Genomic DNA, 27,711 nt, shown 5'->3' on the forward strand with positions numbered 1-27,711 from the left:
TTCTTCCATTGTATTTTAAGCTATCATTCATTTTTCCTTAGTTTTTAAAAAGTTATCTGGCCTTCCCTCTAAGGAGCTCAGTGTGGTATATATGATTCTCCCCGCCCCCATTTTATCCCCACAACAACCTTGTAATGTAGGTAAGACTGAGAGGCTGGCCCAAGGTCACTCCGTGAGCTTCATGCCCAAGGGGGATTTGAACTCTAGTCTCCCAGGTCCTGCTCCATCACTACATCATACTGGCTCTTATATATTAGGAACTTTTTGATTCTTTCATTATGGGAATTAAGCGCAGTCATAGAATCATAGTGTGCTGGTCCCAGGGGGGATAAGGTACTATTACCGTAGCCCAAGATCAGTCCAGAGTCTCTAGCAGGGTAGACGATCACTAGATGAGACGCGAGGTCCGAGACAGGGAGCCGGGCGGGGTAACAGGAACACTGGTAGGGCAGAAGCAGGAGTCCAGGCGAGGAACAGGAACACTGGTAGGGCAGAAGCAGGAGTCCAGGCAAGGAACAGGAACACCGGATAGTCAGGAACAGGAAGCCGGGCGAGGAACAGGCACACTGGGAGTGCCGATCAAGGACTGGGTAAAGCAGGTACTCCACAACGACGTTGCTCCCGCAACCTGGGACCGGGCTGCCTGACCTTTATCTTCTTCTAAGGCCGGGGGCGGTCCCGGCCCCCAGAAGCCCCGCCTCTCTTGGCCTTAAGGCGAGCACTCCTCCTGGGAGACACCAGTTCCCTTCGCCTCTCTGCCCTAAGCCTCTGCAGATCAGGAGAGGCCGAAGGGTTACTGGGCCCCGGGGGAGGCTCACCTGTAGCCACTGAGTCTTCCAGCACCTCTGGGGCCAGAATGGTTTCACCTGGTGCCTGCTCTTGAGGTTCCTCAGCATCTAGGCCTTGCCCCAGTTCAGCCGGCCCTGGAGGCGGGGACTCCTGTGCCGGCTGGGATTCCTCCGGATCACTCTCAGACTCGGAATCCCAGGCCATCACACATAGAACCGTAGAGATGGGACCCAAGGGCCATCTAGTCCAACCCCCTGCAATGCAGGAATCACAGCTAAAGCCTCCAAGACAGATGACCATCCAACCTCTGCTGAAAAACCTCCAAGGAAAGAGAGTCCACAACCACCTGAGGGAGTCTGTTCCACTGTTAGCTCTTACTATCATAAAGTTCTTGCTGATGTTTAGTCAGAATCTCCTTTCTTGTAACTTGAAGCCATTGGTTTGAGTCCTACCCTCCAGAGCAGGAGAAAACAGACTTGCTCCATTTTCCATGTGCGATATTTGAAGATGGCTATCATATCTCCTCTCAGTCTCCTCTTTTCCAGGCTAAACATACCTATCTCCTTCAACCACTTTTTCCCAGTATGACGAGGAATCATTAACTCTTTGAGTTTGATCAGTCACTCAGTTACAAATCCACCTAACAGTTACCTCGTCCATCTACATCTTACCAGCTTCCTCTCAAGAATGGGGAACTTTGTCAAAAGCCTTACAGAAATCAAGATACACTATGTCCATAGCATTCCCCTGATCCACCAAGCTTGTAACTCTATCAAAAAAAGAAATGAGATTCATCTGGCATGACTTCTCTTTGAGAAACTCATGCTGGGTCTGCTAAGATTAGATTACTACCACAGCATCCTTTATTAAGTGCTCACAGACCGAGTGTTGAATTCTCTGTTTTTGACATTTCCTGGTATCAGCGTCAAGCTCAGCAGTCAGTAGTTACCTGGGTCTCCCTCCCCCTCTTTTTTTGAAGATGGGGGCCTGCCTCCACTTTGCAGGGACTTCGCCTGTTTTCCAATAATTCTCAAAGATTCAAACACACAACTTTTCTTCTGCCTATGTTATATAGATTGACAGACTTCTGTCATTAATAGTAGACCAGCTTTTAAATTGGTTTTTGGCCTGGTCCTCTTTGACCAGTGGAAGTTCCCCGCAGGTGAATAGGTGTGCCCTGGCCCTGACACTGATAAACTGAGCTCTGATGGCATATTTTATAGTCACTTAGGGCAGTGGCATATTTTTGATATTTCAGTCTTTCCCAAGAGCAGAAGACGGAAATGAATAGTGTAAGTGATATTGTGCGGCTTTCTCTGCCTTCCCATCCATCTCCATCTATGCAGCCTGTGTCAGGTAGGGCCCTCAGGGTCCAGCTGTTATAAAAACCCTTCAGCTGCAGCTGTCAACTTTTCCATCATCATATTAAAATATTGTTTGCGGCGTTGAGTGCAAAAGCGATGTAAATTTAGCCTAAAGATGACTACAAATGTATAGGGTGTGGAAGAAAAGATGCTGATTGAAATGATCATTATGTGAAAATCAGCCTCTGAAAACCCCAAAGGGACTTGGCTGCTTGTGAGTGATATTCACAGGAAAATAAAATAACACGGTGAGGGTGGCAGAGGAAGGAGAGGTATGTCTGGCAGATGGGCATAACAGTATCCCCTTTGACATGATGTTTCATTTACAACTGTTTCCTGTTGCCACACACACACACACACACACACACACACACGTGTTTTTCTCAGTATCATACCTGAACAGTGCTCTCAGGCCCGACCTGATTTCTGACTCATTAGACTAAGAGGTGTCACTGCCTTGTGGGACATCTTGAGGAGTGCCCAAGATGGCATCTTGTATGTCTTCTTCCAGCAACTCCTGCAGCCAAGCTGGTGCCAAACACCTTGCTCTGTTTTCCTTTGGGCCACACCAACGAGGCTGAGAGGGAGGGCTTGTTGTCTGGGCAGCTCATACACACTGCCCAGGCACATTGGGGAGATCACTTTGGTGCCGCTAACACAGCAAAAACAGTGTGGGAGGCAGCAGTTACAAGTTACTAGTCTCTGCAGCCACAGCGGGCGCTGTGATTCTCCAGCCATTTGACTTCATCCCTGAAGTCGCACTCCATTGTATTCCTCTGAATGTACCTCTGTTTCTAGAAAAATAGCAGTGCTCAAGACTGATGGATGCCAATGAAACTTAAGGTAAAAGGTAAAGGTACCCCTGCCCGTACGGGCCAGTCTTGCCAGACTCTAGGGTTGTGCACTCATCTCACTCTATAGGCCGGGGGCCAGCGCTGTCCGGAGACACTTCCGGGTCACGTGGCCAGCGTGACAAGCTGCATCTGGCGAGCCAGCGCAGCACACGGAAACGCCATTTACCTTCCCACTAGTAAGCGGTCCCTATTTATCTACTTGCACCCGGGGGTGCTTTCGAACTGCTAGGTTGGCAGGCGCTGGGACCGAATGACGGGAGCGCACCTCGCCGCGGGGATTCGAACCGCCGACCATGCGATCGGCAAGACCTAGGTGCTGAGGTTTTACCCACAGCGCCACCTGCGTCCCTCCAATGAGACTTAAGAGGGATCAATTCGAAAAAGCCCAAATGGGTAATAAAGAAAAATTAATTTACAAAATCTTATTAGAGTGGGAGACTGAGGAAGAAATGATGAAGGCTTCTATGATTCAATGGGAAATTGATCTGGCACACAACATAGACATGATATCTTGGGAGAGACTGTGGAAAACAACAATAAACTTTTCGGCATGTTATACTCTAGAAGAGAAGGTACAAAAAATGATGTACAGATGGTATCTCACACCATGTAAACTTGTAGAAATGTATAAAAAAGAAGCCTTTCAACAGTTTGGCTGCTGGGTTGGTGATTTGTTGTTAGTGATTTGTTTTTGGTGTTGTTTTTTTTTGAAGTGGGTCTTGAGCCCATTACCCTATGGATGTGAGCAGTGGGGTTTTATGTTTCTCACTTATATTATGGCAAGAGTCCCCCATGACCAAGGGCGCAGGATTTCTTCTGCCATCTCAGCCACACTGCAGAGCTGATATGGAGCAGGGTGGGAAACGTTCCCTCTTGATCTTTGGGGGCAGTTTCCACTGCTCCCCATCACAGTGCTGCCGAAGTCTTTCAGAGACAGGGGGAAAGCACTGTGTGTGTGTGTGTATGTGAGAGACAGGCGTCACCTATCCTCTGGAACTCCCTGCCCATTGACGTTTTGGCCAGTGTGGAGCCAGTGTGGCATAAAGGCTAGAGGGCTGGACTATGGGTTCGAATCCCCAGCCAGCCATGAAACTCACTGGGTGGCCTTGGGCCGGTCGTTCACTCTCAGAGAACCATTGAATAGTAGAGTTCGTCAGTATCCTGAGGGTCCTCTGATCCAACCAATGCAAGAATCTCAACCAAAGCAGCCAAGAGAGGTGGCCACCCAACCTCTGCTTAATAGCCTCCAGTGAAGGCGGAAGTTCGTTCCACTGTCGATCAACTCGGACTTGCAGAAAGCTCTTCCTGATGGTTAGTCAGGTAACTTGTATCATATCTCTTCAATCTCCTCAGCCTAACCTACCTCACAGAGTTGCTGTGGGGATAAAATGGGGAGGAGGAGAACCATGTTTGCCACCTTGAGCTCCTTGGAGAAATCATAGACTCTTAAGAGTTGGAAGGGACGCCAAAGGCCATCTAGCCCAACCCCGTTCAGTGCAGGAAAATGATATATTAAATTTAATAAATGAATAAAAACTTCAATGTTTAGAGGGGCCTATTTAGATACGCTGACAAACATTTTAATATATAATTTTTTATCATGTATATTTTAACTGCTCATTTTATTAATATTTTCACATTGTTTAGGTTTAATTGTTTTTAACTTCTGACTTTTTGTTGATCTTTTTAATGTAAATGTTATATTTTATGTAAACCACTCAAAATCAAGGAGAGGGGGAAATACAGCCCTAATTAAAAACATACAGAAGTTAAAATACTAAATCAAATTAGAATTGCCTCAACTTTCTAACCTTGTCTAAACGAGAATGCTATTAGCAGGTGCCAAAAAGCGTACAGTGAAGGCGCCTGCTTGATCTCAAGAGGCAGGGAGTTCCAAAGGGCAGGTGCTCAAACAATTGAGTTCTTTCAAATAAAGAACAGGTATAATGTGGCTGATGATTAATGAGTGTTTATTCAAATGCATCCTGTTGTGAGTTGCATTGAAAAGGTATTTGGAGGGCAAAGGCATAAACACAAGATAATGATTATTCTTTGATTTAAAAAATAATTAAAACAAATAATGCAATAAATAATAGATAAAATGTGTTGCTCAGGCAACTGAAAATTCAGGGGGGGGGGGGAGTTCCATTTGATTTTAAGGTGCTTGTAGCATTAAATCGGTTGCATTGCTCTGAAGATCTTCAGGTAACATGTTCAACGATATGTTTTTCAGTCTTCATACTTCTTCATACACCTCCATTTCCATCTTTGCAGTGTGTGCACTTCATTCTAGCTTCCCTTTGTATTTGCAAGGGAAATGTGCAGGTATTAAATTTAAACCCTAATTTTTTAACATGCCTTCAGGACTGATTCTGAAAGGTTATTCTTCAGGGACCAGAGTACCATCTCCCCTCTCAAAACATAAAGAACCAAAACTTTTATTCATAACATTTTCCATGATCTGTTTCCCAGACTCAGCTTTGCAAATAGTTTCCTTTTCTTGGAAAAAAACACACACAGAAAAAAACCTTTGCTGTCTTGCAGTTCAATTTCCTGTAGCACCAGTTATGCTGAGAATCACAGCCGCCGTATTATCTGAAAAATTCTGGGTTGTAACGTGCAAACTAAGCTGGGGAAGGGTAAGGGAAAAGAGGGAGGGAGAAAGTTCCTTCCGTTCCTTAAAGTAATTGTCCTGATGTGATGGATATTGCAGTTACCTGTCTGGGGCTGGAATATCTCTAGGCAGGGCAGCCCACAGCACCATCACTTCATTACTGCGCTCAGTAACTTCACGCTGGGCAGCCGTTAAAATGAGAGGCGATTAAGGCAGCGCCTTGCAACAATGAAAGCATTTTGAGGTCACAAGATAGCGCAGACCCACATGCTCATGTTATTGCTCAAATGCCTTTGGCTAGAAGGGGTTTTTTTTGGGGGGGGGGAGCATGGGAATTGAGAATGATTTTCCTCTGTAAACCAGTTAATGCCAATTGAATTGCTTTCTTTTCTGTACTTTTTATTTGTGTCTCTGTGTTTATTCAAGGAAACTTGTTTCCAACTCTGCTCTGGATCAGGGCCAAAACAGATGTGATGCGGGAGACCTGTGATTGGATCTCCCTTTTTATTTCTGTAACTTTTAAGGCTACAGTCCTGTACCCTTTTGCCTGGGATTAGTTCCCCTTGAATTGAGTGGGACTTGCTTCTGAGAAGACGTGTAGGATTGCACAGCTGCTGACTTATACATACAAATAGCTGTATCTTCTTTTCTCCTGCAGCGGACCTTATTGCTTGGTGCAGAGGGAAATGGTCAAATGCCCTCTCTCACCACATTTGCTCTCATGAAAATTACATCCCCTTCTCACATGATGGCTTTAACTTTAAAAAAGAAGAAGCTATTATTTAATATCTGCTTTGGCTGTTCTCATTTGGTTGTCACGTATAGATTTCAGTACAAGATATTGTAAACAGTTGCTTTGCCGATGGAATTTTATTTCATTTTGAAGGTGCAATCAACAGAAAACACAACAATACAGCAAAATCCCTAAGGGCATAAAGAAACTCAATTGCAATCCTTAACAGATCGTGCTTATGGGACAACCAGTGCATTCGTATTCAGTATACACATCATGCACAGAAAAAATACAGGCACCTGGATTTGACTGGAACCTGGAAACCACAATGCCATAGAATTTTTTAAAAAAATAAAAAAAGAGAATTCCTTGCTTGCTGAGTGAGTTTGTACATAATCATTGTATTCCAAATTGTATTAATCCATTGATATTTTAATGGTTGCTTTGGAGACTTCCAGTTATGTGCTATACAGATCTTCATCGCAATGTACAGTTGCTTAAGAATCGGTTTAAAATGGTGACACAGCATACTTTGGGAGATATCTGTGGTGTAATGTGGATAAATTCCTGGTAGTAATCAGTGACCGAATCACTTCTAAACAGTTGTGCTGTGTTAGCTTTTACAGGTCACCTTGCCCTGGAATCATATAGTTGGAACAGAGCACAAGGTCATCCTTCCCACTTCCAGTTGTTTTTTTTCTATTTATGGCAGCATTTTATTGAATACAAAAAGGAAGAGTGGTCCTATTAAACGTTTCCCATGAACAAACTATTGGACTATTGACCACAATGCTAAACAATGCTGCATGAACAAAAAGATGAGTAAGCTGTGTCTCTTCCTTCAATGAACATCATTGGAGCAGGTTGCCTTGTTCACTTACCAGCCATTTATCATGGTTATTATTTCTTACGTAGAGGAATTTAAGCAGCTGCCTCATTGGTCCTTCCAGCTCAGTATTCAGGCTGCAGATGTTTTGAGATAGAAAGCTTTCTTGGCATGCATGCATGGAGGTGCCGGGAACAAAACCTGGGACCTTTTGCATGGAAAGATCTGTCTGGGTGATAGCTCGTATTTACCATGTCACAATTGGTTTTCCCAGAGACTTAAAATTACTAGTAGGGACTGCCTAAGAGGGAATGCGTTAATAAGAATTACCCACCACAGGAAACTGATAAACCCATTTTGTGATTGTTGCAGTTAGACCAGGGGTCAACAAACTTTTTCAGCAGGGGGCTGGGCCACTGTCTCTCAGACCTTGTGGGGGGCCGGACTATGCAAGGCGGATGATGCAAGAGCACCACGAGCCCCGGTGGCTGCTTACCTGTGTCTTGCAAGCAGCAGGGGCTGGTGGCAGTGGCGGAGGGATGATGAGGGCACGCGAAAGAGCTCCGGAGAGGGGCTACTTAAAATGGCGGCCGCTCAAGAGCTGCTGCTGCTGCTGCTGGCACCAACAAAGCCCAGCCCCCTTCCTTCTCTAGGCAGGGCAGGGAGAAGCCAGGAGGAAGGAGGGAGGAGGAGGTGGTGCCGCCGCCACCATGTGACGAAGAGGGAAAGAACGTGCACGCTGGCGATCCACGCGACGATTCCCGGACTGTCTGTGGGCCAGATCCAGAAGGCAATGGGGCCTGATCCGGCCCGCGGACTTAGTTTGCTGACCCATAAATTAGACCGTACTTTCTGATCCTAAATGCCTCACCTAGAAGTAAACACAATTCATTTTATACAAATATTGATAAGCTGCTCTGGAAGGAATTTGTGGGTCGGTGTTCACTGGAGGTGATGTCTTTTTGTGTCAACAATTATTCCAAACCTGACGCATGGAACTTCCTTCTTGGTAAGAGTTCACATTACACAGAAGCTAGCAGTAAATTGGAAAGAAAACGTTACTAAGATGTGAACCCAATGGCACTTACATCTTAGGAAAATTCATAACATCTGGTAACATGCATTGGAAGGTTTGGTTTTGTCAAGATGATGGATGTGGTTTTATACACATGGGGGAGGGATCATATTCTGCCTGTCTCTTCACCTGATGACTAGTGTTAAAGATGCTTCCGTAGGTGAATAACAGGAGTTATTTTTATGTAAGTTCCTGTTTGATTTGTCTTTGGGAATAGAGAATAGTTGCTCCATGTTTGGAAAATAACAAAACTTGTGAAATTCACTACCCTTCTGAGAGTAAATTGAAACTACAATCTAGGGCAGGGTGGTCCGACATGCAACCTGGGGGTCACATGTGGCAAGCAATGCCTTTTGGGCATTTTATGCTTCACCCAGCCTTTGTGTTGCCTTCCCAAAGCTGGATAAGCAAGGTGTAAGGGCTCTGACAGGGTTCTACCGTCCTCCGTCCTCCTTCCCAAAGCCTAGTTAGCACTTTCCCAGCTTTGGGAAGAAGGTGGGAGGGCTCTAGGACTGTGTAAGGTAAAGGTAAAGTTACCCCTGACCATTGGGTCCAGTCGTGACCGACTCTGGGGTTGTGGCGCTCATCTCGCTTTATTGGCTGAGGGAGCCAGCGTACAGCTTCCGGGTCATGTAGCCAGCATGACTAAGCCACTTCTGGCGAACCAGAGCAGCGCACGGAAATGCCGTTTACCTTCCCACCAGAGTGGTACCTATTTATCTACTTGCACTGGTGTGCTTTCAAACTGCTAGGTTGGCAGGAGCAGGGATTGAGCAACGGGAGCTCACCCCGTCGCGGGGATTCGAACTGCCAACCTTCTAATCGGCAAGTCCTAGGCTCTGTGGTTTAACCCACAGCGCCACCCGGGTCCCTTACACCTTGCTTATCCAGCTTCGGAATGGCAGTATGTGTGTGTGTCAAATTTTGGCCTTGTGTTCCCCCACCCATGCGATAAGGCAGTGGGTTCCACACGGGTTCTATGTCAAAGTATTCCTGCAGCCCACTTTGTATGAAAGTAGGACTGCCCTGATTTAAGGAGACCAGTTATGTAATATATGATAAAAGAATGCAAATCCGAAGGCAAATTCTTATGTTTGACTGAATTTACTGTATTTGAAGTCATCTAAGTTTAGCCTTTGTTTGCAAAATGTTGTGTGACTCTTTATCCCTGACCTGTTGAGTATTATATTCCTAATTCTTTGGACTGTGTATATTACAGTGTTTTATAGTATTTTTATTACTATCTGTCCTCTTTCTTTTTGTGATAAGATATTTTTTGAAAGATTCCACACCATGTAGAAAGAGAAAATGAAGAAGATTCATCAGTAAAGTTAGGACAATCATCGCTTGGTTTATTAAGCTGAGATATAAACAAGAGCAATCCAACAAGGGACTCCCTAATTAATCATAATTTTCCATTTTCTCTGAACTTTGAAACTATGCTGACCAAAGTTAGAACAAGCCAGGAATTTAAACTAACTTCAAACCATCCAAATGTGGTCATGGACTAGGTGTGGACTTACTGTTGCTACAAATATTCCAATATATTTCACACCAAACTAAGCCTCCTGGTGTATTATTGCTCTAGGAGGCTTACAGTGGTACCTCGGGTTAAGTACTTAATTCATTCCGGAGGTCCGTTCTTAACCTGAAACTGTTCTTAACCTGAAGCACCACTTTAGCTAACGTGACCTCCCGCTGCTGCCACGCCGCTGGAGCACTATTTCTGTTCTCATCTTGAAGCAAAGCTCTTAACCCGAGGTACTATTTCTGGGTTAGCGGAGTCTGTAACCTGAAGCGTATGTAACCTGAGGTACCACTGTAGTTTGGTTAGAATTGAGTATACATTTCCAGAGTTAATTCTAAATACATGATTTCTGATAAATGAGCCCCCATAGCTGCTAGAGGGCTGTGAAAATTTGTGTCCCAGGCTTTTTAATCTGCTCTCCCCTTGTGAGCCTGGGGCTTGCCGATTGGAAGGTCGGCGGTTCGAATCCGCGTGACGGGGTGAGCTCCCGTTACTTGGGCCCTGCTCCTGCCAACCTAGCAGTGTGAAAGCACGCAGTGCAAGTAGATAAATAGGTACCGCTCCAGCGGGAAGGTAAATGACGTTTCTCTACGCTGCTCTGGTTCGCCAGAAGCGGCTTAGTCATGCTGGCCACATGACCTGGAAAAACTGTCTGCGGACAAACTCCTGCTCCCTCGGCCAGTAAAGCGAGATGAGTGCCACAACCTGAGTTGTTCGTGACTGGACTTAATGGTCAGGGGTCCTTTACCTTTAAAAGGTAAAGGTACCCCTGCCCGTACGGGCCAGTCTTGACAGACTCTAGGGTTGTGCGCCCATCTCACTTAAGAGGCCGGGGGCCAGCGCTGTCTGGAGACACTTCTGGGTCACGTGGCCAGCGTGACATCGCTGCTCTGGTGAGCCAGAGCCGCACACAAAAACGGCGTTTACCTTCCCGCTGGTAAGCAGTCCCTATTTATCTACTTGCACCCGGGAGTGCTTTCGAACTGCTAGGTTGGCAGGCGCTGGGACTGAACAACGGGAGCGCAACAACGGGATTCGAACCGCCGACCTTTCGATCGGCAAGCCCTAGGCGCTGAGGCTTTTACCCACAGCGCCACCCGCATCCCACCTTTACCTTTACCCTTGTACTATCTGAAACCAAAAGGGTGCATTGGTTGCCAGGTGTGATTTTTTTCAACTCTCTACTAAACTCTACTAATGTCATTGTTAAAATTGTCAATAAAATTTTTTTTTTAAAAAAGACTTTGGACACAGAAGGTTTGAAAGGAGGAATCTCACGTGCACACAAACACACTGGGTTGACTCCAGACTTAGGTGAGCTGAGGTCCTATTAAAATTAAGGGGACAAGTTAGTGATTGCTTACTTTTCATTGAAATGTATAATGGGATTTAAGTGCAACTAACTTGTCTGGATCCAACCAATTATATTCCGTACATACTTAATTATTGCCTGAAATGTAGTCTTGGCCGGCAGCAGCAGCTGCTCCTCACTTACTGTAATGGTAAGATGGAAGCACAGATCTTCTCCATTTGTTGAGAAAAAGAATACTGGGGAAAACCATGATGGCTCTGAGAAACCCACTTTTCCAAAATGGAAAAAGAAGTAGAAAAAGTTTCCCACATTTAATTTATGAGCAAAGAAAAATAAAACAAATTCTAAAATTATCCAATTTGCCCCAAGCTTTGTGGAGAAGAATGAGCATGTAATTATCAATTAGCGAAAAGGAACTTGGAATGCAAGGGGGATAATTAATTGAAAGATCTTTCTGAGCAGAGTAACTTGAAAAAGTGCCATCTGAAATGGTTTTAAGGCTAGAGGGCTGTCTATTACGGATGGGCGGGAGACTGGCATGCAGCACTAATGAGGTTAGAGGGTGGATTAAAATCCAATATGTTACTGAAAATTATACAAGAAATGATCAGAGAGAGATAGGAAGGATGATCGTGTGTTTAACGTCTGAGTTGGGTTCTGCCACTGATTTCCTCTGTGATCTGTGAACTAGAATTTAAAGCTCTTCTTGCCCTGGCTTATGTAGAATGCCAAAGCTCTTTATAGACACACACACACACACACACACACACACACACACACACACACACACCCCTAATATCTTTCCCATTTATCTATATGTTTCCTGCCCTGACAAAATCAGAGTGGCTTGTGATTCTCACAGCAAACCATGGGTTGTAAGAGCACGTGGTGGGATGTGCCTGGGAGGAGAAGAGCAGGGGGAGGCCCAATTACAGTGGTTCTGGGTAGAGGGAGGTGTGGAAGGAGGGGCAGGCCAGGTGAGGCGCATGTGGGCCAGCCCCTCCTCCAACCTGGGGAATTGTGCTCATCATATCAGCCAGCCTTCAGGTCTGCGACTGCTGCTGTTGAATGCCAGGTCAGCCCAGAATAAAACCCCGATTGAAATGGATCCAGAAAATCAGTTTCTTCCAAAAGTGCCTGGATCTGCTCTGCAACCACTCGTCCATGATCTGATTATGGATGAGGAGACTGATCTGGCATGTATTGCTGAAACCTGGGTGGATGAACAGGGTGGAGTTGGTCTCACCCAGCTGTGCCCACCGGGGTACTCAGTGTAGACTCGAGGGTGGGGGAGGGGAAGCTGTTGTAGTCTATAGAGAGTCTCTATCTCCAGGCTGTCTGTCCATTTGGCAGGAAGGGGAATCTAGAGTATGTGTTCCTGGCATTGGGCAGTTGGGACTGATTAGGGATCGTGCTGGTTTACCACCCGCCTCACTGTCCAGCAGTCTCCCTGCATGAGCTGACAGAGCTGGTCTTGGAGGCGGTATTGAGACTGCTGGTTCTGGGAGACTTCAGCATCCATGCCGAAGCAGCTGGCTCTGGGGCGGCTCAGGACTTCATGGCCACCATGACAACCCTGGGGCTGTCTTAACATGTCACCGGCCCAACGCACATGGCAGGCCTTGTCTGGACCTTGTTTTCTCGACTGGGCAGGAAGAGGGTGATCTGAAGATGGGGGACATTTACATCAGTCCCTTGTCATTGTCAGATCACTTCTTGTTGAGATTTCGGCTGTCGGCACCTTTTCCTCCTCCACAGAGGCGGGAACCTATTAGGAGGGTCCACCCTCAGAGGCTGATGGATCCACTGGGATTCAAAACAGCTCTGGGGGGTTTTCTGGCTCATATGACTGGCACCCCTGTTGAAGCCTTGGCTGACCTCTGGAACACCTACTGACATGAGCGCCCCTGAGTGTCCTCTTCCAGTTCGTGGAGCCCGTTTGCCCCCTGGTATACTCCATGGCTTAGGGCAAGGAAACAAGTTGAGAGACGGCTCAAACGCAAGTGGAAGAAAGATCCAAATGAATGCAGCCAAACACTGGTTAATAATAATACTTATGATGATGGAGGGAGCTAATGATCACATATCACTCCTGGAATTATTTTTTATTGCCATGAATCTGTTTTTCTATCTAGTCTTAATGTAATCTAGCCTTAAGCATTTTGTAATGATGCCCATCCAACTAGCAGTATAAAGATATAGGAAGAAATTTCAAAGATGGCCAGAACTTTGGAACAACTGACATTATAACTGAAGATAGAGAAGTGTGGGTGGTGGTGGTGGTGATGAATCTTTGTGGACCCTTCTGACAGACTCCCAGCAATGCTATTTAGAGTTGCTAAGTGCTTAGCACACTTGAAAATCAGGCCAATTATTGGAAATTCTAAATATAGGCCTTGACTCGCTTTTGAAACACCCTCCCAAAACCTTGCTTCCAATCGTTTAAGCTTCCTTACAATAATTTAGAGCCAAATCCAAGTTCCACTCAAATCAATAAATGTGTTAATAGACTTTGTAAAGACTTGGTTTACGTTTCCAGGTGTCTAAATCAAAGTATACATCTGAATTTCTGTTTTATTTCATTTTATATGTTTTTGTGTGTTTTAATATTGCTCTTTCACTGGTTTTAGGCTGCATTTTTTAAAGAAATGATATACAGTGTACCTCTGGTTGCGGACGGGATCCGTTCCAGAGGTCCGGTCGGATCCCAAGGTTTCCGCAACCTGAGAACCGCTTCTGCGCATGCTCGCGCAGCGAAACCCAGTCAAATATTTCCGGGTTTGCCGCTTTCGCATCCTGAAGTTTACGTAACCAGAGGGTTATGTAACGGGAGGTACTACTGTATTTGGTTTTTTTCAGACTATGCAATGGGGTGGGGAACCTTTTTTGGCTCCAGAACCTTATCCGCACCTGCCTCATGGGCCAAATTTGACAGGTGGGCAAGGTTTCCCACTGCCAAAGTCCATATTGCGCCAGACTTAAATGGGAAGCACGAAGAGGCTTGCCAAAATCTTGGCAAGTCCTCTGTCGCTATCAAGTCTCCAGCCATGGGCCATCTTTCTCCAGTCTTTAACCTTCACTCCTCAGTTGATGAGCAGAGATCAAATCCTGCTGCATGGGAACAGGATCACACAGCCAAGGCAAGATTAGACCCTGTCCTCCTGCCCATCAGATGGCATCACTAGTGACAGGATCCACTCTCTTTAATGCACCTATAGATACTTGCAAAGACTTGCACAAGAGCTATTATGGTCACTTCTTTGCGGATGGTGTTTATATGGAGCATTTTGCAAAATGGAAAATAACGGAAAGGCCCTGCAGTGTATTTCCATGGCAGGTGGAAAACTTTCACAACCAGATACTAGAGAGATAAATCTGCAATATGGTTTCTGAAGCACGATTAAGGAGGCAACATTTTAATGTGAATGCCAAGCCACAGTGAGAGAAGAGCAGGTTGGAAGTGGTGAGGTAGCATGAGTGATGGACAGCAGCTGATGTAAGCAAGATAAACATGATAACCATTGATGGGAGGCCTGCTTGAGCCTTGTGTGAGGCACCAGGGATGTATGTGTGAGCCCATGCTCTGTGGCTTCCATGGCTGCAAATCCTTCCTCTATCTATATGCAGCTGCAGCAGTATTCACTTCATTTACAATGTGAAGAAAGTGAGGGGTCTGCAGAACCAGAGTGTGAGATGACCTCTGTAGATGCTAGGCAAGAAAGGATAGTTGGAGAACCACTGCCCCAGAAATTATTTAATTTTGTTCACATCAAAAAATAGCACAATATTTTTAGTAAAATATTTTCTTGGGGAAAGCTGCCATTTATGTCTCTACAGAACACCAAGTGAAAACCTGATATGAATTATATGCTGTCAAGAATGTTATCTGTGGACATATATACAGTGGTAACACCTCGGGTTACATACGCTTCAGGTTACAGACTCCGCTAACCCAGAAATAGTACCTCGGGTTAAGAACTTTACCTCAAGATGAGAACATAAATCACATGCCAGCAGTGCAGTGGCAGCAGGAGGCCCCTTTAGCTAAAGTGGTACCTCAGGTTAAGAACGGTTTCAGGTTAAGAATGGACCTCCGGAATGAATTAAGTTCGTAACCAGAGGTACCACTGTAAATCTCACTGAGTTAGGGTAGGAACGATAAGTGAATGCAAATAATCATTTTACTACAGGTTTATTTTAGCGCATTGCTGAGAGCCACAAGGCATTGGGAAGGAGAATCAGGCTGTGCTCATTTACGCATTTCTAGTGCTGGGTTTTTAATCTGTGTTCACACAACATTATCCAGAATGTGTACATATCCTGCACTTTGTTATAAAATGCTACTGTTTGATGTGTTGCTTCTCAAACCAGCTTCACACCAATTGAAGTCCTTAAGCCATTCCTAATTCATCTCTAGCCAAGGTGTGAACACGTCTGCATGGGGTAAAGGCATCTGCACCCGTCAACGCCCACTGGTGTATGCACAAATAGAAATGAATTTGACACTAATGAAGCCATGCTGATGTGAATAGCTCTGTGAAACCCACCAGGTTTCACTGCGCTCTAGGCAGCAATGTGAACACACTCCTTTTTTTTTTTTTTTTTTTTAAATCATCCAGTTCCTCAGCCACACTGAGCGAAAGTTGAATGGCACAATCTGAGGGAAAGCTTCTGGATTTATGAAGGCAAGACACGTCTTAAAACATGTGAATGGCTTTCCTTGCTGACAGAATTTAGTTAAATCTCATTATGGAAAAAGGTGTTATGAGACAATTTTATAGAGTGAATGAGTTTTATAAACTATATGCTAAGGTTCATACAGTTTTCATTTAATCCATCAGTTTTGCCTGCAGCGGTAATGTAAATTTCATAGTGGATTTGGGGAAAACAAAAATGAAAACCATGTGCCCATTTTCTCTCTTAAGCCTTCTTTTCTATTTCTCCTCCTGTATTTGAAGGACTTTACTCAAATTTATCAGATTAAGGTCTGCAGAGAACTGATAAACTCTTACGTTGTTATATAGTACACTTTTACAGGTGCTGAAATTATTGATCAAACTTTGTCAGATCCTTTTCCTGGAAGCTGTTGAGATGTTAATCCTATCCAATAGTGAATCTGTGGCTGTTTCTTAAACTGTCACTGTAACTATATTGACATTATATTAATGTAATCATCCATACCCTTTGGGCATCTTTCATATCCTTAGTTCCTACCTAGTGGTAGTCTGTCTACCTGTGACAACCGAGTGGAGAAAGGTGAAGTATGAGTAAATCCTGTTCAAAGTGGGACTCTCAGACTTCACCTGCAATAAGATCTGTGACATCTTAATGAGTGTTGGACCTAATGGGCCTTCACCATGAGTAAATCCCACTTTGGATATTATAGCAGAAGCAGCGAATAGGTATGGATAACCTTTATTATTTTAAAAGGATCTCTTAGATCAGTGGCTAAACTGTGACCCTCCAGATTTCGCTGAACTGCAACTCCCTTGGTTGGCTGAAGATGATGGAAGTTGGGAGTCCAACAGCATATGGAAGGCCAAAGGTTATCCACCCTTAGGTAACCTAGTCTTTGGTACAGTGGAATGAAGTGGCAGAGCCCTGTTCCTTACATTCAGCCCAAGGGTGGCAGTGAAATGAGTTTGGTGGGGCAGCAGTACAAACTCCTTTCTGCCATGCAGTAGCCTCCTCTGCAAACTAGACCCTTGGTCACACAAAAGCGGGTGGGTGAGATCTTCTCCTTGCTAGTGAGCTTGAGATAGCTCAGTCGGAAGAGTGTGAGACTCTTAATATCAGGGTTGTGGGTTCAAGTCCCATGTTGGGTGAAAGATTCCTGCAATGCCTGGGTTTGGACTAGATGACACTTGTCCTTTCCAACTCTAAAATTTTATGATTCTCTGTTTTCTCTGGCCAACTGTATTATGCAAACCCTATGAGCAGAGGTAAGTGTGCATTGAATAGGCCACAATGGCTTTGTCATATCACCTTCGACGCTAAAATTAAAGAATATTTCTTGCTTCTGAACTATTGTTTTCCCCATATGCAAATTTAATCAAATAGTTAATATCAATTAATCAACTAAAACTCACAGATTAATCTTCAACTTGGTGGCAACCCTGCTTTTACTTAAACAAGTAAACTAGAGCATTTGTACAGCTCTAATCAATTAAAGGGTTTAACCTTCGAAGCTCTTGGATGCAGCTCCCAGTCTTCCCCCAAAAGCTGATCCTGAGGGGAAGAGGATCTCAGGGATAGTCTGGGATGTAGCACAGCAGGAATTGTCTTTTCTTGCATAAGTGGAAGTGCTTGTGTCAGTTGCCTCTGGACCCAGCCCCCTAACTCTCTCCATATATCGTTCCCCCCACTTTATTGAATTAAGATCACATGGAAGAACACTGCTGCCACGCTGCTGGCTACAAAACTGTCCTCTACTAAGAACAGAGCTTCTATGGTGATGGCACCTGAATTGTAGAACTCGCTCCCAAGTGAGAACTGTCAAGTTCTAAGCAAGTGTATGAATTTAAAAACCACTTTTTTTTGCTTGAACAATTTTTAATCTGAGTTTATCATTTTGTTTTGTTGTTTGCAACTCTGAGACCTTTGTGTCAGAAAATTGGAACATTAATTTTAGTATAAAGAAACAAAGCGTACTTCCTTGAACTCTGACACCAGGCTCAGACAAACATGTTAGAACATGGAGTCCGGGTATGAGACAAGTAGCACTGTTTGTGCCAGGAAATATTGATGAAGATCCTTTTTATGATATAGCTTTAAGACACATCTTTGTTGAATTGATTACAGTGTGATGGGAACCTGTCACCAGGGTGTCAAGTCTGGCTCAACCACACTGCTGTTGGATGCTCAGGAGATGGCAGCATTTAACTGTCAAAAAGGTTTTCTACCTTGTAAGATTTTGCTTACTGAGTAGACATAGAACCTTCTTTCTTCAAGAATTTCAGCAGAGCTTTGATGCAAAGCCTGGCTTTCCCTGCAGTAGTTCTGTGAATAAATGTATAATGTGTATACAGTTGGCAAGGAACAGTTCAGTTTTCAATTTTACTGTCCTTTTTCTTCTTATTTCTGTTTCATTGGCGTATGTTTAGTCACTTCATCAGATTTCATGATTAACCTTAACTTCCTTGTTTTTAAAAAACCAAGATGTACATTTGGTAACTTCTGAAAATTCTAAACTGTATTATAGTACAAATTTTCATATCTTGCATACATCACTTTTTTTGCTAGCAAATATGTGTACAGCTTGGGGGGTGAATCCGCCACATTATTAACTGGTGGTTAGCAGTGGGTTTGCAACACAAATGTATACAGCATAGATAGTCAACATGGTGCCCTCCAGCACAAGCTAGCATGAGGGACGATGGGAATTGCATTATAGTAACAACCAGAGGGCACCATTTTGGCTGTCCACGACATATAGCAATTCAGAAATGTAACTGCAACCCTCTGCAATCCTATTCAGAAGCAATTTTATTTGTTTGTTTGTTTATATGCTGCCCATTTGACTGCGCTGCCCCAGCCAACCTGGAGGGCTTCCAACAAATTAAAACATCAAACACAATAAAAGATCAAACATAAAAAAACTTCCCTATACAGGGCTGCCTTCAGGTGTCTTCTTATAAGTCAGATACTGTAGTTGTTTATTTCCTTAACATCTGATGGGAAGGCATTTCCATTGAGATAATTACAATACTTGAATGCATTTTGCTTTAGTTTATGAACACCATACTTGCAAGCACTTTGCTGCTCACATGCTTTATCCAAAAGCAAGGATAGACAATGTGGATTTTTCATAAATAAAGCATCCCTATAAAGACTAAAATGAATGATCGTTTTAAAACAAAAGGACAACTCCTGTAGCGTTGAACTACATGCTTAGCCTAAGTAAGGACTGAGAAGATAGTTATTACTTTGCATTTATATATTCTTGAAGGATGGGATTAATGGGTGAGCTGCACTGCTGATTTTTTAAATGTATGGCTTGTGTGTAAATTCTGTTTTATGAAAGGCTGCTGTTTCCATGGCTTGCTAAATCCATTAATGGTCGCTTTCTAGGCTCATGTCTTCTGCTGTCTTCATTAGATAATGTTTGTTAAATCATTATGATGATTTAGGAGAACATATTTAATAGATTGTAATACAGCCAAAGTGGGGGGAGGAACAACAGGTATATGTGGTAATTTTCCCAGTAAGACCATATGGTTTTATGCCTTCGCTCCAATTCATCTGAAAATTTTGGCATTAATTAACATAAAGGAAAAGAACATCAGTCGAAAGTCGACACAAGCAGAGAGCAGTAACACGAGACTGATGTATTGGTATGTGTTGTGTTTCTGTGTAAACATATGCATTTTCAAAATACAGTTGTAGCATTTCTCCAAATTGTAATCCATCAAAAATGATATGTTTTTTCCACCTTCTGAAAAATGAGCTGTTAGCATTTCTGGCTTGCTTCCCATGATTGCAGAAGGAAGAGACTGCTGTTTCGGCTTTACCAACTAGTGTTTAGTTGTTTTCACTTATACAAGTGGGACTAAAACCTACTGAAACTTCACCGGAATCAATAGGATGTCCCTCTCTCCTAGGCTGTAGAAAGATGTGTTGCTTGCAGAGCTCTTGAGATGTAATCACACTAGAATCTATCTGTGGGCCCTTTGTGCACAATACGAGATCGCCAGCCTGCTGTCAGGCATTTTAGATGGTGTGAAATGTCAGTGTTGCACCACATCCAAAACAATGCTGCCAGAGGCCACACTGTTTTCAATTAAAGAGGTCCAGTCTTACCATCACCATTTCGCCTACACTAGGGCTTGGCAGGTGTCAAACTTTAATTTGAAGTCACAAGTCTTGATCTGGCCAGAGTGTAGCGGTACATGTTTATTTTAACCTGACTTGGACCAATGCTTAGGCACTTGCAGGTATGTATTGGCTGCGCTCAACTTCGGGAGCACTCCCTAGGGATGCTGAAGAATACTGTTTGTGTGAATTCTGATTAAAAACTGCACTGGTTTGCTCCTCTGGATTAATGTGCAGATTGGAAAATATCCTTTGGATTTTACACTTCTTAAAATTTTGCGATTCAGTTTGCACTGGAAAAACACACATCAAAATGCATTAAAAACCTGTATGTTAGGATAAAATATGTTTAGAAATGCGCACCTTCAGATAAAATGTATTTTGTGATAAAACATGAATTTAAAAAACATTTTAAATTGCTATTTTAAAACATTTTAGTGCCTTTTTTGTAAAAAGAAAGAAATCACAGTTGAATGCAGAAACAAGATAGAGCAGACTTTGGAATACTTGTGAAATGCATGTGGAATGGAAGCAGAATTATTCATCCCTATACTCAGTTCAGCCATAAGCTCTGATTTTTTTTTTTTTAAGTAACGATGTCATAGGTTACATTGAGACTTTTGGAATACTACTACTCTAGTGCAAGCTGCAGAAGAGGTGCAAAACCCTGTGCCTTGAGCTGGGCAAGGGAGCAGTCAGCAGCAGAGCACTGGAAGACAAGGAAGAGAGCCGGTCTCCCTCTGTACCATAGCTGCTCCATTAGGCCATATTGCTCTTGCCCAGGCATGACATCTCTGACTCTCACGTTGCCTGTTAGCCACTTGTGGTGTAGTGATCCGTGCCACTTCTGAACATGTTAATGGCCATTAATATTGTAGAAAAAATGTGCATCGTTTTCAAAAGTCCTTCCTAAGTTCTGTGCAAGTTTTAAAGTTGATGAGCTCATGTTTTACACTGGCTTGCCTGCAAAGTTGCCAGAAAAACTTAATTGCCTGAAGGACCTGACCCTGTTAGGTATTTAGCTGCATAACAGCTTATGCTGCCATTCTAAACTCGCTTACCCAGGAGTAAGCTCCACTGAATTCAGTAGGACTTATTTCTGTGTAGGCATGGTTAGGACTGTGCTGCTACTTTTTTGGATGTCCTTTATTTATATACTAAATGGGCTTTTGTCGTGGTGCTTCTCTAAAGGATCTCTGTATCTTAGCAGCAAACAGGTCTTTTTGCTCTGTTGGGTCTCTATCAGCTGGTTCACACAAGGTGCTCCCTCTTCCTACACAATCTTTCCCATATACAAATTATTTAGAGAATTCTGTGTCAACTGGGCTCTCCATGCAGGCAGAACACATTGATGTGCTTGCTACATGCCAAGCACTTCCTGCAGCCTTCACATTCTTAACTGTCAGCTCCGACGTGCACAAGCCAATTCACACGGAGCTTTCCTCATATTAGCCTGTGCATGAAAGGGTTGCATGGAAAGATGGGGCAAAGCAGCTGGTTTGCATGTGTGAACCAGGCCTGAATATGACACATTTCCCAGTACTGAGGGGATACTCAGATTACCAAAACAGATGTGAAGTGGGAGATCCCTGATCACATCTCCTGACTTAAAAACAGAAAACTTGAAAGCGGCTACCAGGAGCTCCAATTTTAAGCAAAGAAGTGTTGTTGGGGAAAGTGGGATTTTTAATCCTTTCCCAGCATGCCATTTTACTGATATAAATCCCCACCCACACCCCACACAGAATGCAGACACTTTAGCTCTGTTTTGACTCTAACCTACCATAATATACATAGTAAACATCATTACTAAAGGGTATATTAGAGATTGCTGACCACTTTATTTTCTCAGAGTTTCCCGTTCCCTTGCTGATATTTTTAAGCCTTTAATAATTTTGCTTCATGTGGTTTTAAACATTGCAACAGCAATGAAAGATATAGAAGAAACTTGAAAGTGCATTGTGTTGCTGTATTTTCCCTCTGTCCATCCATTCTCTGAGATTCCTCAGCTAACATTAAATACAGGTCTAAGGCCCAGTTTTCACTTTTAAGGTCACCCCGAGGTGACATTTGCTGACATTTGAGCATTTTGAATGTGTTGTGTTGAATTACAATTAATCCTGCCTGACAATCAGGCTTTCTGTCTCCCGTTTGTGAAGCTGAGGGCGACGAGTGTGTTTCCTCAGTACACTGAGGAACAGTTGCACTCTAAGAGGCCTGCCTGCCTTTATTTTTACCTCATACTTTCCAGGATTGATTCCAGATAGTGAAAAACCAAGCCTGGGATTGTGGATTCAACTGTAAAGAATTAACACACGACCAATTTGCTAGGTGGTAAAATATTTATTAATTTGGTCAGTGTAAACAGGGAGTCACAGGCCTAAATTTCCCTTGTAGATCAGCTTCCTTAAGGCCCTCACCCTCACCTTACATGACACACAGAGGCAGATTTTGGGCAGGGCGGCCATTTCTGCCACTCTGGGCACCGACACAAGAAGGTGTTGCAGGGTTTTGCAAGTGTAACGCAGTGGAATGAGCAGAATGGAAGGCGAGAGGCGGGTGCACATCAAATGTTGTCCGTGTGCTTGTGTCCACTGTGACACATGTCGGTGGCCTGTTCAGTTGACAGAACAGGCTTTCTCCATAGCTTAAGTGTCGGGGAGAAGAGTGTCTGCGGCATGATGAGCAGAGTGTTGCATGTCAAGGTCCCCAAGCCACCCCCCAATAATTCACACATCAATTTTGGTTTGGGTTTTTGGCACGATTTTGGCCACAACTTTATTCAAAATACAAAAAATGTGAGTGGTTGCTTAGGCATTGGTTCCGACTATCTGTCCTTGCCCAGGGACAGAACTGACTTCCGGATTCCAGTGGAAGCCAGTGTGGGAAACAAATTTTGGGGAGAAATGACGCTGGGCCTCAGTCCCTCACTTCTCACCCTCATGCCCCCTGGGGCTTGCACACCCCAAGTCCGATGCCAGGGACAAGGACGAAAAGAATGGCAAGCCCCTGGATTCCTTTAACGGAATTCCCTTTCCGCACCACCATTGGAGGGGTAGGCACTTACCCCTCCACCAACCAGTTTGAACCAATGCCTAACCGCCAACCTTACAAGTTGTGATGATCTTGCTGTCCAAGACAAGATCAACTAAGGCAAAAAGGGTGGCTGTATTTATGGAAGGAAGAGAAGTTTTGCAGCAAGAACATAAAGGGGAGAACAAGGGGTGGTGAAAGCAGATAGGGAGAAATGGGTCCCTTCTTTCCATTTGTTTTGCATTTCTCTGTCTCTTGATCGCACTTGGGCATGACCAAGAGCCACTAGAATATATTACAGAATCAGCATGAATTCAAAAGACTGATTGTAGGAACTCATGTCCAGAACTCAATGCATCTGTAAGGTAAAGGTAAAGGTACCCCTGCCCGTACGGGCCAGTCTTGGCAGACTCTAGGGTTGTGCGCCCATCTCACTCAAGAGGCCGGGGGCCAGCGCTGTCCGGAGACACTTCCGGGTCACGTGGTCAGCGTGACAAAGCCGCATCTGGCGAGCCAGCGCAGCACACGGAAACGCCGTTTACCTTCCCGCTAGTAAGCGGTCCCTATTTATCTACTTGCACCCGGGGGTGCTTTCGAACTGCTAGGTTGGCAGACGCTGGGACCGAACGACGGGAGCACACCCCGCTGCGGGGATTCGAACCGCCGACCTTTCAATCGGCAAGCCCTAGGCGCTGAGGCTTTTACCCACAGCGCCACCCGCGTCCCTCAATGCATCTGTATAGCTTCATAATCCCTGCAAAGTGTCCAGTTACTTCTTATAAATATGGTGAGGCTAACGATTCAACTAAACTTGGACATGGAAACAACTTGTGAGTCCAGCCCATCTCTGTGTAAGTGTGTGAGAAGTCTGAATACAATTCTGTTCTGTCTCCTCTAAATCTAAGCATTCCATGCAACAAGGCTTTCAGAAATCTTCTCACAGGAGACTAATCTATTAAGCTTAATGTATCATGGAAAAAGGAAGTATTTACTGATATTTCATCTTTTCCCACTCTAGTTCATCCTGTTTCTTAGTTATACCCTCATGCATCAAACTAAATATTTCCTCTCTACCTGGATGCTGACAGCCATTAAATATTTCTAAACTGCAATTTCTCTGTGCCTGCAACTTAGCCAGAAATCTGTATATAAACTTGTTTTCTTCATTCTTCATAAGTCAATCACTGTAATTTTACATGAATGGTATGGGATTTTGCCTTCTCGTCCAAGGTTGTGAACAGGAATTCCACTTCAGCTAGGAAAAGGAAAATATTAACTACTACATTTTAATAAAATATTAAGTGCTGCCATTTTTGGGCAACAGATACTCACAGAGGTTTGGAAACAGAATGAGTCCATTTTGTTTCGTCTCAGTGGCTTGAGAAAAGAAAGCTTTAAAAGCTGGAGAACAAGAATTTTCCAGTGTTGTATTCTATTCCTCTAAAGAGTTTTATTTCTTAAAAAGGTGGTGGAATGAGCTGACCAGGGGAAGGGTTGTATCTCAGTGGCAGAACATGTCCTTTGCATGTAAACAGTTCCAGATTCAATTCATGGTATCTGATAGAGCTGGGATAGATCAGCATTTCCTGTTGAAAACACAAAGGAGGAGAATTTTTGTTGTAAAAGGAGTTTTATTTTGTGTTTCACAAGTAGGGTATCCTCTGCAAACTCTTGACAGAAATGTATATAGTCTGATATAATTTATATATTGTAAAAGAGTGCAACAATTAAAATGAAGGATCTTGACAATCTTTGGAAAAGTATCTGAAAAATCATGATACCATTACTGATCTTTCTGCAACCGTCCATCAGCCAGTAGTCAGTGAGTGTTCTTAATGTTGTTTTCCTCTCTTCTGGAATAATTTTGCTGGAGTTCCTTGGCGTGTGAGTTTTTGTCGACATATTTTTGGCTTTGTTTCGTGGTGCATTAATTTTTGTAAATATCATAAATAGGCCAAGAGCATATGCTCAATTCATCTGCCTTTTGAGAAATAAAAAACTGGGTGTAGAAATATTTAAACGCTCTCTTCTTCTACAGCCAGCGTTTTACTGAGGTGCAGTAATAGCAACAGAAGTAGGACTGAGCCCCTGGAGGCTCTCGTTCAAATCCCACTGAAATCAGTGAAACTGTCTCCAGGTTAGTAAAGATACTCTTTTTAGAAGATGTTAAGTACTTGTTATGGTGATTTCCCCTGGACAGATTACAGAAACATTCTCCAACAATGGGCTTTTTCCATAATGGTTTGTGAGGTTCACATTTGCAAAGTTTTGAAGGAACTGAATGTGCTGATGACTCTAAAATCCCCACCCTGCTTCCTATAATCTAAAGCTGTGGCTTTCACGCTTTCCTTTGAGAATTGTAGTCTTTGTAAACAGGTGTAGCAAACAGCATAGATTTGTCCCATACACTGCTTTAAGGCTTAAGCCTTAAACCTGGAACCACACGCAGAGGTTTCTACACTGCGGAAACTACAGGGCGAAGGCAGACATTTTAGACCAGTGGAACTGGTTTCAGAGTGTCCTAACTGTACCTTTTGGGACAAGTTGTGAAACCAGCAAACCTCCCACTTGTGGAAGGTACCAGTTGGCTGGCACCTGTGATGGTACAAATTCTTCTTTGCTCTCGCGGAGTCTTGTCATTGGAGCATTTCTTATTTGTTGAGTAAGTTTGTAAGCCATATTTCAAAAGCCAATGCTTTGCCATTTTATTATGTAAATATATTTGATTTTCCATTGGGGGGGGGCAAGGTGAATAAGATGAAGCAGCCTTATGCAAGGTCAGTTTGTTCCACATGGGTATGGTCCTGTAACCATTTCTTGCAGCTGTCTTCGCCCAAACTCTGCATGCCATTAAATGGGACTTAAGAGTGTGTCCTCTGTGCTACAGAGTTAAACCAGTGTAAGGTCTACTTAATCAGCAATGCTCGAAACTATAGTTCTGTGAAGGAGGCTTCGGCTCTTTGTCAGTCATAATAATTCTCAGCCTCTGTAATTCCCAGGCTTCTATGGGAGTGCCTGCAATATTTTATTCTAGTTCAATTTTGTGCCTAAGAGAAGGCAATTGATATGAGTGAACAAGTCATATGTAGGCATTTAGGCTTTGGTGCATACGTAGCTTTTTATATTGTCTACAGAGGAAAAATGGATTGGAACACCAGCGAGGAAAATTGTTCAAGACAGTTTAATAAAAATATATGGGCTTTCAAATGTAAAATTTGTCATGCTGTGAGACACTGATATAGATACAGTAGTTATGTTCCTATGCTGTGGTCCCCATATGGAGGGTGATAAAATAGATTATAGAGGTAGAAATGGAGGTGGATTATGCGCTGGATGTTCAAGATCACATGTTTACCAACTGCTGGAACTGAACAGCTTGTAAACTTAACTGCTTTCTTCTGCATTTTTATATTATCCACTGAGCAGTCCTATCTGCATGTTGTAACGTACCTAACCTCCCATGAGTAACAAATAAATATAGTTATATTTCTTATATTTATAGTTATATTTCTTATTTAAACATGCTACAACTCAAAATCAACTCCCAGACAAGCCAGGGAGGCAACATTTCTTCTTTGTCCAAGTTGTACTTATGCTCCACCTCAATAGCTGAGGTGTTCTGAGCGGGCGCATTTGATGGTTCCACATGCCCCAGAGGTTTGGCTGGCCTATGCCAGGGGCCAAGTTTTTAGAGTGGCAGATTGTGTCCTATGGAACTCCTTGCCAGTAGATGTTCAGCAGGAGTCATTCCTGCTCATTTCCTGACATTCTTCTAAAAACTGGATTATTCAGTCAGCCCTTTCAAACCTGATATTCTCAGCCAACTACATTTTATTGATGTGTTTGACATTTTTCTTCATGAGAAGGACCAAGGAGTAAACCCTACATAAATATGCAGTGGAGTCCCTAAGACTGTTGGATGGGACCTTGTACGCCAGCAGCTCCTGCAGCCAGGCTGGTGCCAAACATATTGCTCTACTTATCTTTGGACTACATCAGCGAGGCCAAGAGGTCTTCTCATCTGGGCAGCCCAGGACCTCCATACACATAGCCCAGGCATGCGCCCTGGGAGGTCACTTCGGTGCTGCCAGCGCAGCAAAAACAACACCAGAGGCAGCAGTTATGAGTTACTGGACTCTGCAGCCACAGTTGGCACTGTGATTCCCCTTCAGTTTGACTTCACCCCTGGATGTGCACTCAAGACAGACAGATGCCAACAATAACAGTTGACTTAATAAAAGTATTGCCCTAACATGTATTATTAGGAAAGTGAATCTCCTACAGTTTCCCCACAAAAAGCCCCTGGACTTATTTGTCTATAATTTGGCAGATATAATCCACTCTGACTCTTGTCAATAAGATTTTATGTTCCATGATAGAATTCATAGACATTTCCAGCACATAATAGCCCATGACACATGTTGCCTCTTAGCTAAAGAGGTACAAAATTTTTCAAAATACTTTTTTAAATCATGGTTCTCGAGGTCTCCCCCCCACTAGAGTTAATTTTTATACAGTTATTTTTGAAATAGGTAACCCACCACATTTGCCTTTACAAAGGTTAATTCCCCCTGTTAGTTTTAATATTGGAGAAGTGTGGAGATATGTTAAGGTTAATATTATTTCTGATACTCCAGAGAAGTTAAGTCACATATTCAGAGAATATTCACCTATTTCTAAGATAGCAATAACTCATTGTTTCTAGAAATTTATTTTAAGAACATAATGGCTAAGTTCAGACATAGCAAGAATATAAGGTTCTGATCCTGGGT

General features: G+C 43.5%; 1 protein-coding gene and 1 pseudogene across 6 annotated transcripts in view; both read left to right on the forward strand.

Moving 5' to 3' along the window:
- Positions 1 to 27,711, forward strand: part of SUGCT (succinyl-CoA:glutarate-CoA transferase) — a 287,447-nt gene that overhangs the window by 210,110 nt on the left and 49,626 nt on the right. The window lies entirely within an intron of this gene.
- On the forward strand, positions 11,964 to 12,991 carry LOC144329335 (uncharacterized; annotated as a pseudogene).

The sequence above is a fragment of the Podarcis muralis genome, chromosome 12, assembly GCF_964188315.1.
Source record: "Podarcis muralis chromosome 12, rPodMur119.hap1.1, whole genome shotgun sequence".
In the NCBI taxonomy this organism is placed as follows: Eukaryota; Metazoa; Chordata; class Lepidosauria; order Squamata; family Lacertidae; genus Podarcis; species Podarcis muralis.